This window comes from Triticum dicoccoides, chromosome 3A, assembly GCF_002162155.2.
Source record: "Triticum dicoccoides isolate Atlit2015 ecotype Zavitan chromosome 3A, WEW_v2.0, whole genome shotgun sequence".
NCBI classification, from domain to species: Eukaryota; Viridiplantae; Streptophyta; class Magnoliopsida; order Poales; family Poaceae; genus Triticum; species Triticum dicoccoides.
In genome coordinates, this window is record NC_041384.1 from 504,444,335 (window position 1) to 504,454,749 (window position 10,415).

General features: G+C 43.2%; 2 long non-coding RNA genes across 2 annotated transcripts; both read right to left on the bottom strand.

Annotated features, from left to right (window-relative positions):
• Positions 1-220: 220 nt before the first annotated feature.
• LOC119271803 lies at positions 221-3,382 on the bottom strand. The gene is made up of 4 exons (XR_005134664.1): positions 3,155-3,382; positions 2,498-2,837; positions 626-683; positions 221-410 (listed from the first exon to the last, which is right to left on the bottom strand). It is a non-coding gene; the product is annotated as an uncharacterized LOC119271803 (long non-coding RNA).
• A 985-nt stretch (positions 3,383-4,367) lies between these two features.
• Positions 4,368-9,844, bottom strand: LOC119271806. Its single transcript, XR_005134665.1, has 5 exons — positions 9,507-9,844; positions 6,598-6,662; positions 6,203-6,489; positions 4,470-4,551; positions 4,368-4,399 (listed from the first exon to the last, which is right to left on the bottom strand). It is a non-coding gene; the product is annotated as an uncharacterized LOC119271806 (long non-coding RNA).
• Between the last annotated feature and the right edge of the window lie 571 nt (positions 9,845-10,415).

A 10,415-nucleotide genomic window follows, 5' to 3' on the forward strand; every position in this document is an offset into this window, starting at 1 on the left:
ATGCGAGCACCAGGATTTGAACCCTGATGGGCTGGAGATACCACAGTACCTCTAACCATCCACCCACAGGTTGGTTCGTAGTCTCATCTTTGAATTGTTTTGCTATAATTACTCAAGTTTTGTGCTCCTGAGGTAACATAGAACCGACAAATCCAAAAGGAAGTGTGTGTGTCATGTCTCATGTGTGTGTTTCTGGGTGGATGTCTGTCTGCGATAAACTTTACATTAAGACAAAAAAATAGCTTTGAATATCACTATAATTATATATAACAGTGGTAGTCTCGTCCACTGTCCACTTCTCCAATGTTCAGATTCAAGTTCCATAATTTGTATAGATATCTTGCCATCTGGGAAAATTTGCTCATCTACCCACCCTTACTACTTGTGACAGATTATATGATCAGATAACCCTGTTATGTTAAAAAAACAGATACTTCACGGTCTAGACTAATTAGAAATTGAAATGTACTGAATGTGTGATCTATTGCAGGTTTAATGAGATTATGATGTTGTTGCAAGGCACACAAAATGAATAGTTGCTTGTTGTATACAACAAAAGTGGCACCATATAAAACCAGATGGGTGTTGATCATCAGGCTGGGCCATACAAAAGAAGTTTGCTTACTCGAGGAAATATCACATGTCCAAATTGCCCTGGTTCCCTAGATGTACAAACTGTCACCCTACAAACAAACATGACCTATCAGAATAGACCACAAGATGCAATAATAACAAGATTGAACACGCAAGCACAACGGGAGAAAAAACAATGGCGAAACCATATGAAGGTCATTATGCAGTTGGCTTAAGTTACACCATTAAGCAAATAACTACCCACACCAGTAGAAGCTCCAGAACTTATAGAACCATATCATGTAATATTCCACTGAAAACAAGCATGACACACATGCTAAATGCTCGTAAACATTACTACAGAACTTTCCCCAAAATAACTTTGCTTGTCAACCATGAATCCACTTAACTTCTTGTTTTCTCAACAATATCTCTATATTTTTAATTCTTGTAAACCGAACACAAGAAAATATACCACTATGATTATCTACAAGAAATTACCTAATTTCATGCTGGAACTATAATTTAGTTCTAACATCCTCATTGCTTAAATCTGAAAACAAATTTCAGTCATTACTAACTAAATGTTAGGCATAAACTTGTTTTGGCTGAAACTCTTACACTTTGGACGGCAATAATGCAAAAAAGAAACCATTGGTCTTTTGTATCAACTCAAAAATATGCATGGTTCTGTACCAGTTTTAAATAAACTGATTATGTCCAGTTCAATAACAGGAAACAATTGCGAGTTCCTAGTTCGGTGTATGGACGGAGAGGTGACCCTGAAACATCAAAAACGAGTTTGGGATGAACTTGCCCTTTTTTGGGCCCAGTCTCTTCCGCTGTGATATTTTCTCCTTTAAATTTTCTTCCCTGCTCCCAGTCGTCCGATGCGGCGGCATAGCGGCAGAAACTACCCACCTTACCCTGATGCTGAGCAACATGCATGGACTGCTACTTTCCTCTATCTCTGCGGTGGTTGCCTCTCTCCCAGTTGGCTTGGCCGCAGGCACACAACACAATAGCCCATGCACAGCCACCCGTCCTGATCGTGTGCTACTTTCTCTTCTTCCTTCCTAGCCTCTCCTTCTCCATCGGTTGCTCCCTGCCACTGCTTTCGCAAGCAATAGTAGCCCTCGAGCCACATACACATCTTCCTCTCTTACATTATTCCTCCTCTCTCACATTATTCCTCCTCTCTCACGGAAAAAAAATTACGTGCCCGGTTCGTATGTTCCACCCGTGAGACCCTCGTCGATTCACGGCACATGTTAATTTCAATCTCAATGCCCCAGTCCCAATTACCAGCCAGCATCCTTCCTTTGTTTGACAACCGGCTATTCCTTTTCTATGAATTGGCGACAAACCGACTTTTCCGTTCCTAATTGCACATCTAAAGGAGAGAAACAAACAAACCAGTCTAGAGCCGACCGGGGTCATGCGGCACGATGGCACGATCTCTCACCTACGGCGGCCGTGCAACGCTGACTCCGTGTCCTCGCAGGACATGTGGAGTTGCTCTGTCACGCCGTGTAGCCAGTTATGCCGACGGGGGTCATGCAGTACGATGGCACGATCTCTCACCTACGGCGGCCGTGCAACGCTGACTCCGTGTCCTCGCAGGACCTGTGGAGCTGCTCCGTCACGCCGTGTAGCCAGTTGTGGCGATGAACTAAATGAGCTATATTGTTCAGGCCGAGAGGCACAACGGCGTGTCATCCTTACTAAGACACTTCACTGGTTTTAGAAGTCTTTCACTGACATAAATTATTGTGAATTTCCTTTGCCCATATTAATATATATGAATCAGTGCCAAGCAGAAAATGTAATTTTAGTCAGATAACCCACAATGGCGATATAGTTTTTAGAAAATATACATCGTACCGGCCAAATTATATTAAAAAGTGAAATATAGAAGATTCACCTTATGCCTGGAAAGCACCTTTCCAATCATCTTTATCAGTCACCAAACACCATCATAAGTCTTGTATTTGAGTGCATTGTCAATCTTCATCAATGACTATAATGCCACATGATGCTTGATGCTTGTTCTAAAAATGCATAAATGATTTATCAGTGGAATTGATTGAACGTGCAAAAATAATAGTAATAATCATATATGAGCTTCATAATATACTTATTTATTACTACGGGGAGGTAGCACTGCAGTGTTTTTTAAGATAAATGCACAAATTTGGGAGATTAGAGCTGATTCAGTTCAACCAAGTTGCCATTTCCCAGTGGCCAGTGCTCATCTGGACAACCTGAAAAAAAGAAGGAAAACTGTATAATAGAAGCTATAGAACATACACATGCTGCATGTAATTCACAGTAAGTGCTCAGCAATGCAATACCAAATCAGAAGAGAAATTTCTTCAAACAAGTCATGGACAATGTGAGTAAATATACTCCATATATCTACTGAAATCCAAATGGACAGCTTGGCTGGTGAGCTTACAGATCAGTTACACGCTTCTGATAGAAAGTAGAAATCTAGGATTCTGAGTCTTTATTCCATTTGCCAACGCAAGCAATCTAAAAAATTAAAAAGAAAAAAATGCAAAAAGGAAAAGGAGGGGACCTTCTGTGTGAAAATTTGAAGGCTTATTAATGGATTGTGTGCCCAGCCACAACCATCCACGCAGATGAGCCGCCCCAAAGTCTTCTAGACTCATACGATCTATGGTCATGCCATCATGATTAGAACATCGATGCATCCGAGGAAATGCCAGCCTGTGAGCCTACTAACCCCCGCCGATCCGGCTGAATCAATGTCGCGATCGTACCAAGGAGGCGCCGCTCCTCGCAGGGAGGGCCACGGGCCGCACCTGACGCCACCGAGATGAGCAGCGGGCGGCTGCCTCAAAGAGGGGGGCGAGGGCGACAAGCTTGGAGGGAAGTGAGGGGCAAGGCATGACCACCAATATCTGTAGATGGACAACTAAGCTACAAAAATGACTATATGAAAGGAGATTAGCAATTGTTTTCTCGCTCCACTCGTAAACATGACAAGCAATTTTTCTTCAAAGTAGGTCTTACCCTATTTTTGTAAAAGAAAGGCCAGGCACCTTCATGTCTAATAAAACGTTCTATAGCAAATCAATGGAACCAATCAGGCTTCTCTTAATATGCTGATATGCATGGTACTAAATTCCAAATTGGAACTACAACTGACTTCAATATATGCAAGTTCGACAGTGAAAATAGTACTAAGCTTAGCAACGGCCTACCCAATACCTACTTTCTACCCAGATGCGCAATTGCAAGGTTCAACTGATTAAGATGCTCGAGTTTATCTGCAATGGTAGAGCATTATCTTTCTAATTCAAATTCAAAGCTAACAATCACAACAGAATATAACTATCACTATGGCAACTGTTACGAAGATGAATCCCTCCTTTCTCAAAGTCGATACGCAAGTTATTTGCTGCCTTCCCATATTCCTCTGGTAGGCAGGGCACCTTCACTCTCAGCATTTAGTACCACGTTTTATAAAGTAGTATATGTGTTCAGGTACTGCTGAAAATCACAGAAATGAATATTACCGTTCTGGTTTGGTCATTTCACTTTGCTCTCTCCCTTTTCACAGATGCCATTTATGTTATAGACCTTACTTGAAGATGCTCATAATTCGTCATTGATGCCTTATCTACTTCCTCCGTAAACTCCCTAGTTCACATACATATTTATATTCAGTAAAAGAAAACTGAAAACACTCTGCTGCAGAGCTTCCAAATTATTACACAAGAAGCAAGCAGACGTCATCCAATCACCTATCTGAGTGCGTGTCCTTGCACAGCTCCGCCGAATCAATGACCGAGCAAACCTAGCCAATCAGCCAACCCACATCAAACTACACAAATTAAATAAAACGTAACCAAAGAAGAGTAACTTACAGTGTTGGAGATCTCATCCATGGTGTGAACAATCTCAGCAGAGGGCGGCAGCTACCCAATGTGGCCAACGAGCTTGTCCGACCTACAAATTTAACCAAACAGTCATAGAAAATTTAGCAATGGATTGTTGTGGTGGGGTAGTGTTAGGGATCCAAGGGGGTTTTCCCCTTACCGCTGGATGACCTCGTCGAGCGACGAAAGCCCTTTGCAGTGCGCAACACATAGAAGCCGTACAGCCGCCGACCCGGCCGGGTCAAGCAGACCGTCGAGAGGCACGCGCACCTACCCGGCCACGCACCCGGCGCTGGCCAGCGCCCACACGAACGTGGTCTCCGGCGGTAACGACGCCATCGACACAACCAGTTCCAGCGCGCCCGCCCACGCCGCCGGGCCCCAGCACGGCCACCAACATCGCTCCTCGCCCCCCACCAGCAATGCCCCCATGAGCGGATGCATCAATCGGAGGAAGAACCAACACCTCCCCTTATGGTCTCCCCCGCTGGTGGCTGCTCTCCTTCCCGACTCCGACTTCCAGCGGACGACGCTCCGATGAAGAGTGCGCCGACGAGGGCGTCTTGGGGGACGGCAGGGAGGGGAGAGAGGATGTCGCTTGGGGAGTTGGGGAGAGGCAGGGAGGGGTTGCATGATTGATGGTTTTTTTTCTAGGTGGAGCGGTGAAAAAGGAAAGAGGAAGAGGGCTTATTAGGATTTGAGAAAGATCGACGTATTAGGAAAATTAGGATTTGGAATTAATTGTCATGAAATTAAATTTTATTGATTGGTAACGTGCTATCAGTTCCTGCCCGTTTATAACGTGTCTAGTTAGGAAACTTTGAAAAGGTTAGGAAACTTTTTATTGTGAGGGTAAAAAAAATTAACGTGAGTAGATATGGTGGTGGGATGTGAGACGAAAATAAACCGGACGAAGAAAAACCAGACGAAAGTGGTGGGACTATTCAACCAACTCGTCCATTAGGAGTAGAGATTATTATTATTATTATTATTATTATCTCTACTCCTAATGGACGAGTTGGTTGAATAGTCCCCCCACTTTCATTTGGTTTTGTTCAACTGGTTTTTTCTCGTCCGGTTTTTCCATCAAATTACCCCCACCCCCACGCCCAGCCACCGAACCGCGCCCACCGAACCCCACCCACGCACGTAGCCAAAGAAACAACACCCTGCCGCCGATCAGGATCGCCCTGACGCTGATCCCCATACCCCATACCCCGCCGCCGATCCCCATACCCCGCTGCCAATCAGATCTGCGCAGCCATCGTGCGATCTGCGCACTCCGCAGCGCCGCCGCCACGGAACGACTCGGCAGGGCCGCCGCCACGTTTCTGGATCGCTGGCAGTTTCTGGATCGCGCGCCGCCGCGGAACATGCGATCGGCGACGCTGTACGGTTTCAACCCCAGGTATGAACACACATGTTTTCTTTGTTTGTTATGTCTACGTGTACAGATCAGGGCGATCCTGATGGACTCGTGTTCAAACTAAATCAAGCCATGCCAGACTTCATTTTCCACCCGTGCTCAAACCCCTCTGTAACTAATACAAGACCTTTTAGGTCAATACTTCCGTGACCTAAAACGCCTCATATTAGTGTACAAAGGATCGCCCTCAATTTAGATAACATGAAAAATACTTTTAGTACTAAATTGGTTATCCTTCCTAACAAAAATATTAACAGTCATTGAAACAGTACAACATAGTTGCATCAATCAATACCTTGCTGCCTGAATCACTTGTTTCTGTAAAAATTACACCACAACTTCATGTGCCCACGATATTTGAGGTTCAGAGCAGTCCTTGAGAATAGTTTGCGAATCAATTACGGAGAAGGATTCCAGTGTGATTTTCACTGGATTTTGATTGGATTCCAAAGTGATTTGGAATTTGGGATTAATACATGCCCGCGACAGCGCATTAGTAATGAAACAATTCTCTGAAAGAATCAGTCCCCCCAGAACTTGTGAAGTTTCATTATGTTCCTCCAAACAACCCTGATGGACATCCTTGTGAGAATAGCACAACCGCATATGAATCAATTAACACAGCAATGGGAAGATAAAGAATTATTCTGAATAGCAAAGAATAGGTAAGTTCACATGAAAATAGGTCACCTTTCTAAATTCCAAACTTGTACAATAGCAAGCTGCGCTTGTGATCTTCGACGGCCTTCATCTGCCTGCAGTCAGATGAACAGGACATCTTAGCATCTTGAATTCTTAACATGTATCCAGCAGAGTCAGTTCACAAAAAAATGCAAAGTAGCAAAGTCTGTTCGACATGTCTTTCTATTTTCATATATATAGCAAGACTCATAAATCTGTAACAACCTGCCCTTATGGACTGAATTTTTGTACAATGGGAACGGGCCTTTAGTACTGTTGGTATTTCACGTGATTTGCTTGCAGGGTCAGTTTACAAGTTTTTGCGTGATGCCTGAGTCTGTTGGACATGTCTTTTTTTAGTAGTTACATATGGGGACTCCACACAGCAAGCCAGCGGAACAGACGACTTCATCACATGTACCTCCAGGTATATGTTCACCTATAAATTGTGCTACACAAGTCAAACATATATATGTTCAACTATATATGTGTTCCAGGCCCGATGGAGGGGCCAAGTGTTGACGACTCTAACGAAGGGATTATACCCGTAGCCGATGATGTTGACAAAATTTACCCACGTAGTCCAGGTATAAGGTTTATTTTTATCCTTTTTAGTTGAAAAATCATACCTAACAGACTTGGGCACAACCGATTCTAATGTATCAACATCTTTACTTCTAGGAGTCCATATTACTCCCTCCGAACGGATGATACTTGAGACCGATGGTGATAGCACATATGATACTCCAGGTATATATCTACCTCCTTGCATATGTTCAGCTACATATTTTGTTATACATGTCAAACACCATCACAGGAGATGTTGCAGGCCCGATGGAGGGGCCAAATGGTGACGACTCTAATGAAGGGGTTATACCTGGATCCGACGATGTTCACAAGAATTACCCAAGTAGTCTAGGTATTAAGGCTGTGCATATATACTAAGATTGCTTTTATGCTTTTTATGTGATAAATCACACATAACAGACTTGGGCAGAACCGATTCTAAAAGATCAAGCGTGTGACTTGTAGGAGTCCATATTACTCACTCGGACAGGATGATACTTGAACAAGCCGATTGTGAAAGGACATATGATCATCAACCTTCCCATCTGATTTCGGGTAAGTATTATGTTCCCGAAAGGTTAAGACCATGTGCCTACAACTTTGCCTTGTTTCGGTCCAATATATTGTTATGTTAACATGATGCAGACAACCCTCCAGTCTCATTCCTATATAATGTAGATTCGTTCCCAGCTCTCAGTTATCTGACAAAATAACTAGCTAGCATGCAACGTGACAATTGGTAAGAGAGGCCGCATAATGTTCCACGCCATCCTCATAGTGATATCACTAATGCAGATCAACCATCCTCTGTGGACCTTGACGAAAAAAGAGAGTTGATAAAAGCTCGGAGGCGAGCTGCTTATAGAAAGAAAAAAGAGGAGGCTACTGTTAAGCAACAAGATGAAAATCTGTCTGCCCTTACGATATCAGGTAAGAATGCTTTATGGGAAGGCACTGTGATGATATTATATATACTCCCTCCATTCCACAATATAATGTTAATATCATTTCACATGCAGATATGCTGAATGTGGGTTGGTTACCTCTCGGTGATATCACTAATGTGTGTCAACCAACCACGGTGGACCTTGACGATAAAAAAGAGCAACTAAAGTCTCGGAGAAGAGCTGCTTATCGAAAGAAAAAAGAGGAGGCAGCCAGCAAGCAAAAAGATGAAAATCTGACTGCCCTTACGATATCAGGTACGGATGTTTATGTTTCAGCAATATGATGACCGTATGTATACTTTCTTAGTGAATAATGTAGGCGACATATGTTTCCTCACCCCAACCCCACGAATAATTGACCAAGAATAGAGAATAAATATAATTGACCAATAGTTGACCACTATGTTAACATACAATTCCTGATCATTTAGGTTCAATTTGATATATGGCAGACATACGACTTTTGAGTACATACAGACTTTATGTATGGACACGGAGGGATTCTATAAAAAATAAACCCTAGATAAATAAGTAGCTTCAACCAGCCCTGTTACCTCTCGGTGAACAATGAAGACCCTAAACCCTCCGGGCAGATATGCAAAATGTTCCCCTGTTACCTCTCGATGATACCAACCCAACTACATCCAGCTATACATCATTGTTTAACCTGACCGTGCAGATATATAAAGTAAGCGTTTGTGTAGTACACGAAATCTTCTTGAACAATGAAGACCCTAAACCCTCCGTGCAGATATGCAAAATGTGACCCTGCTACCTCTCGGTGATATCACTAATGGGTGTCAGTCATTCTCGGTGGACCTTGATGAGAAAAAAGAGCAAATAAAGGCTCGGAGGAGAGCTGCTTATCGAAAGAAAAAAGAGGAGGCAGCCAGCAAGCAACTAGATGAAAAACAGCCTGATAAAGAACACAAGGGTGACTTAACAGACGAGCAAATTGAGCAGAGAAACGCGCGGAGGCGAGCAAGTTATCGGAAAAAAGTGGGTGACGGAACGATCGATCTTCAAGAAAAAAATCAGAAGTTGCAAGAATGGCGCGTGCAACACCCTAAAACCATGACTGAGGATGAAAGGGGGGAGTCAAGTGCAAAGAGAAAGGCAAAGTATGCTGCAAAGAAAAACACGTCGTGGAATCGATCGCAATGCCACGTCCAGATCTAACTAGCACATTGTCCAACCCTCACACACATTGTCCGACTCTCACACTTTCAGCCCTCACGCAACAATTCGACAGTGAACAAATAGATCATGCTCCTACGGTCAATGCGGCCCCCACATACATTCGCAACACCGAAACCGATGGTACATATCCTATCAACCATCATCTTTCATCATGTAATCATTCATGAGATATAAATAATGATGTATAGTGTTGTAGGTGCATACCTAAGCAGAACCTTCGGTAATGGTGTTGTAGATGGCGACCTCATCGAAATCAATGTGCACCTACAAAATTCCGACCAGCAAACCAGTGATTCGATAACAATAGCGGATAATGGAGTGGACGAGCAGAGTCATGAGTCCAGAGCAGCGCCTGGGAGGAGAGAGCAAGCTTGCAAGGGTGGTATGGTGGCAAAGAAGCGTCAACAGAAAATTGGCAAGCAAAAAAAATGTACACAGGTACCGCATGGTGAGAGAAATGTTCTACGCGATCGGCGTAATGAAAGGTTTGCAGGTAGGGTGATGACCCCAACCGTCAGGTCCATCTCCATGAAGGAAATATGCCCTAGAGGCAATAATAAAGTTATTATTTATTTCCTTATAATCATGACAAATGTTTATTATTCATGCTAGAATTGTATTAACCGGAAACATAATACATGTGTGAATACATAGACAAACAAAGTGTCACTAGTATGCCTCTACTTCACTAGCTCGTTAATCAAAGATGGTTATGTTTCCTAACCATGAACAATGAGTTGTTATTTGATTAACGAGGTCACATCATTAGTTGAATGATCTGATTGACATGACCCATTCCATTAGCTTAGCACCCGATCTTTTAGTATCTTGCTATTGCTTTCTTCATGACTTATACATGTTCCTATAACTATGAGATTGTGCAACTCCCGTTTGCCGGAGGAACACTTTGGGTGCTACCAAACGTCACAACGTAACTGGGTGATCATAAAGGAGCATTACAGGTGTCTCCAAAGGTAGATGTTGGGTTGGCGTATTTCGAGATTAGGTTTTGTCACTCTGATTGTCGGAGAGGTATCTCTGGGCCCTCTCGGTAATGCACATCACTTAAGCCTTGCAAGCATTGCAACTAAATGAGTTAGTTGCGGGATGATG